Source organism: Microtus ochrogaster, chromosome 21, assembly GCF_000317375.1.
Source record: "Microtus ochrogaster isolate Prairie Vole_2 chromosome 21, MicOch1.0, whole genome shotgun sequence".
NCBI lineage: Eukaryota > Metazoa > Chordata > Mammalia > Rodentia > Cricetidae > Microtus > Microtus ochrogaster.
The window spans coordinates 22,056,530-22,061,398 of NC_022022.1; the positions used below are offsets into that span (position 1 = coordinate 22,056,530).

Below are 4,869 nucleotides of genomic sequence, written 5' to 3' on the forward strand. Positions count from 1 at the left end.
AGAGAGAGAGAGAGAGAGAGAGAGAGAGAGAGAGAGAGAGAGAGAGAGAGAGAGGCTTAGAAGAAAGGGGGCATTACATATCAAAGGTGTGTGCACGTTTTATTTTTTCAACAGTCACTGTCACCCTTAACCAAGAAGCTATCTGAAATTGGTACAAGCTGGTAGAAGGAAAATAAGTTTTCCCCAATGAAATGTAACCAGCCCAAATAAAGATGCATGTTCTGAGAGCTCAAGCTGAAGGAGACAGGTATTTTATCATAGCAAGCAGTAGGGGATGAACTAAGACAGGGCTAAAAGAGGAAGATAGATCACTGAGGTTACATCCTAAAGAGGATATTGGGAACCTAGTTCCTCCTTTCATTTATTCCTTTCTGTGCCACCATGGTTTGAATTGCTTCTGTTTTACTTTTTTTTTTAACATGGAACACTTAATGAATTTGCATGTCATCCTGGTATATGGGCCATGCTATTTTTCTCTGTATTGTTCCAATTTTAGTATATGTGCTGCCGAAGCGAGCACTGAATTGCCTCTTATACCAACTGCACCTGCCATGACATATTATGCCATCAGAAGGCAGATGACATTATTAAAATTTCTGAAACCATAAATTTATAAGCAAAACTCAACTTTTTTTTTCCTACAAGTTGTATGTTGCATCAGCGGATGTCTTACTAAAAAGAGAATTGATTTCAAGACATGTAGTCATTGTTAATATACCCAAAAATGAATGGTGGAAACTTTGGAAATAGGTTTTGGGAAAAATTTGGAAAAAAAATGGAAAAGCAGGTCAAAGAAAGCTGGTATAGCTGGAGACCCTAGTTGGGATTTGGATGTCAGTAATTATGACAAAAACTGTCATATAAAAACCTGTGCTGAGCCAGGCGGTGCTGGCACACGGCATTTGGGCATTTGGGCAGCAGAGTCATGTGGATCTCTGTGAGTTTGAAGCCAGCCTGGTCTACAGAGTGAGTTCCAGGACAGCTAGGACTGTTACACAGAGAAATTCTGTCTCAAAATACCTTGAGAGAGAGAGAGAGAGAGAGAGAGAGAGAGAGAGAGAGAGAGAGAGAGAGAACAAACCTGTACTGAGCCTCAAAATACTGAAATTGTTAAGTAAATAGTGCAGGGGAAGCACCTCAAGATACATACAGTTAAGAACTTTTCGGAGAGACTTCAATATTTCAGAAATTAAGACCAAGAAATGACAAATGGGATTGAATAAAATTAATATTTCTGTATGCTGGTAATTTCTGGCCAGCTTTCCTGCTATGGGTCTTGGAATACTACAAACTTTTCTTTAAAGCTCTTCTCATATTTTCAGATTACATTATTTTGCCATGATGTAACTCTGAATTATTATATTGCTTTGTTTTTATTCCTCCCTTAATTTTTTAATGCTCATATTACAGTTTAGATAATGGTCAAAGAGGCGGTGCCATAGGAAGTGTAGACAGAAGGAGATAAATTGACAATGATTTTTGTCATATTTGTGTCTACTAATTATGTGTTATCCTAGCTGTTCTTTGACTTAACGAATGTTCTTGACTCTAAACTGGTTTATCTTAGGCCACGTTGTTTAAGGACAACATAACTTGAAAATAAAACTTCAACCAGTTTTTAATCTTGATCGTTTATATACTCAAATATAAAGAACAGGAAACAAAATTTCTTGGGCAAAATCCTGCAAAGGATGTGACAATGGAGCTTTTTTTAGGCAATAAGATAGAAAGAGGCACGTCTTTCAGGAACAGAGGAAGAGATTGTGCAAAGCCAAGTCTATCAGGGTTATGCTGCCCTCTTGTGGTATATGGGACACAGACTTCAAATATAAACGTCAAAAAGTGATTTATCAACAGTAATATAGGGTTTTAGTTTCTTTAAACACACCACTTCTCTGAAAAAAATGTAATTAAAGCGTTTTAGAATACAGCTGTCTCTCTGCTCTTTTTTTGTGTTCTGAGACAGGATCTCTGTGGTAGCCCAGGTTAGCCTGAAAGTCATTGTAATCCTCTGTCTGCTTCCCCAGGACTGAGATTACAGGTGCCAATATGTCTGATTTCTTCCAGGGAATTTAGTGTGACAAAAGTCTTTCATTTATGTTCCCGTTTCTGCCAAGAGAAAAGAAACCATAAAACAAACTAAAATAATGATTCACAATAAACAATCGAGAAATACTAGAGCAAGATGGAAGAGGAACACAGAAACAATGAGACAAAATTAAAATTTAAATCTACGCAAGGGAATTTTCCAAAAAAAAAAAAATTAGGACAGCGTAAATTTGGGGCTCGGAGGAGAAAGTGTTGACCTGAGCGGACAAGGAGATCCTCGTGCTTTCCTGGAGCCGTCCGCCCTGGGCTCAGTGGAGAAAACGTGAGCTGTGGCACTGGGCAGTCAGTCACTATTATGATGAGCAAATGTATGGTGTGTTGTGGGAGAGAGAGAGAGAGAGGACGGTTCATTTCCTATGGACAGACGCATATCAAAGAGGTAAATGCCGTGAGTAGTGGATTGAGGTGCGTGGCTTGATTGCCACCCAGCCCTGACCCTGGGTTGCTGCCAGGACCCAGGTCTGCGTTCAGGACCCCGTTGTAGCCATGCTCTGTGTTGATGTCTAAGACTCCTGATTCCACAAAAGGCAGAGGAGGATAGGGGTGTACAGAGTTGATCCTCCCCCTCACTGGCTGCAACATTAGGGAGGCCTGGTTCCTCCCCTCAGCAGCTGAAGCACTCGAGAGAGAGGTCCCTACACCTCACTTGGACAGCAGAAGAGAGATGACCCTGTTTGTAGGGCAAAGGCGAGCTTGCCCTGAGGGCTTGAGATGGGAGAGCCGGTTGCAACCCTATCGTGTGTTGTGTGAGGGCACGGGTTGTGCTATGTGAGGGAAAGTTGCCCTCCTCCTCACTCTTGCAGCAGGTAAGGGAGCTTACCCAACCCCTCAACAACTGCAGCACTAGGGAGAATGGACACTGCGCCTCTCCTGGGCAGTAGAGTTGACCCTGTAGATAGGGGCGCTTGTGAGTTGGCCCCGAGGGTTTGAGAGTAGGACGGCTGGCTGTTTCCCCCTCATCTGCCATGTGGTGGCAAGGGTGAGGGAAGATGCCTGCCTCCCTCGCCCCTGGAGCTGACTAATGGCGTACTGCAGTCGGGGATGTGGGTCTTTTACCTCTCCTGGGCAGCACAGTAGAGTTGACCTATTGATGCGTAAACTGGCCCTGAGAACTTGAGCTTGGGAGATCTGGTCTTACTCCTCCTCTGTAATACGGTGGCGTGGGTTGGAGGAGAGACGCCTTCCCTTTCCCCAACCCCTCCTACCCCTACCTCTGCCGCCACCTTGCTGCCTGTGGCCATTGGGAGATTTGGCCCTGCCTTATGTCATAAGCACGGGAGGGCTGTGATGAATGGGATCAAGAAGCACGATGTGAATGACACAAAGAATAAATAAAAAGAAAGTTTAAAAGAAGAAAAGGCAAGCTTAGGGCTTCTCAGATCTCGGCCCTCAGCTTTGCCGCGGCAATGTAAGGTTATTTTGTTAAGGATGGCCTCCTAAACTCCAGTTGTTCACTCTTCGTCAAACCTGGACCTGCCCCAATTCTGAATCCTTCTTGGAACTCACTATGTGGCCCAGGTGGTCCTCAGACTCACAAAGATCTGCCTGACTCTGCCTCTGGAGTGCTCAGATTAAAGCCATGCACCTGCGCTCCTGGCTCTATAATCTTGCTTAAAAGAAACACTGAAAATACATTAGTCTCTGCTCCAGAGATTTAGAAGAGCGACAAACAGTTCTTCAATGAAAGAAATCCATAGTCACAATGCTTCCTGATATTCATGTTTTAGGGGATTAAGCTTTAAAAACTGACTTGTAGATGATTGTGCATGATGATCGGGAAGCATATATAATATAATAAATAACTTCATACATATGAGTTATTATTTATATAAATATGAATATAATCACACATTATATGTATACATTTGTATATCTATCTATCTATCCATCCAATGAGTTTTTTTACAGTCACTAAGCTTTTTTTCTTTTTTATCACCTTTTTTTATTATTATTATTATTTTATTGAAAAAAAATTTCTGCCTCCTCCCAGCCTCCCATTTCCCTTCCCCTCCTCCCACTCCTCTCCCCTCCCCCCACTCCTCTCCCCCTCCCTCTCCAGTCTGAAGAGCAGTCAGGGTTCCCTGCCCTGTGGAAAGTCCAAAGTCCTCCCCCCTCCATCGAGTTTTGAATGAATTTGCAGCCTCGTTTGAGACCCAAAGATGCAACAATATCCTATCCTGTAACATAAAACATTAATCTTCATTTAGTTCAACTAGCTCTATTTTTGAGAGATAATTCACATATTATCCTGTCTCTTTTTATCTTCATTCCTAATAAACCAAAACACAACTACTATAAACCATTGTAAACTTTTCTAAAATAGTAAGTTAAACTTCTTTATTAGCTACAGTTAGTATACCCTCAAATACATTGTTAAACATTAGTATTGATAGAAATTAAATTGTGGTTGGTTTAATCTTGCCTTATTGAGTATAGTGATTCACAGCCATATCTCTAATCAACTATATTTATCGTTTTTTTCTATTTCTATATATTTATGCTCATGAGATTAGGGAAAACTAAATTCAAATCCTTTGTATTATTTTCTATAAATTTTATTTACCTCAATGAAGCCTATTAAAACCATAAAAAGAACAAGGCATAAGCAACTACTCCTGCAGAATTAAAAAGCCTTCCTGAAACCTTAGCAACCTTCCTGAAGGTGAAAGCATACTGTTTAGTGTAATATGTCATTTACAAAACCAACTCCACAAAGTATGGCGATCTAAATAACAGACATTAATCTGCTTATGTGACTCC

The 4,869-nt window shown here is 41.1% G+C and overlaps 1 non-coding gene across 1 annotated transcript; it reads right to left on the minus strand.

Annotated features, from left to right (window-relative positions):
- Positions 1–413: 413 nt before the first annotated feature.
- Positions 414–520, minus strand: LOC113457263. The gene has a single exon (XR_003377890.1). It is a non-coding gene; the product is annotated as a U6 spliceosomal RNA (small nuclear RNA).
- Positions 521–4,869: the final 4,349 nt, after the last annotated feature.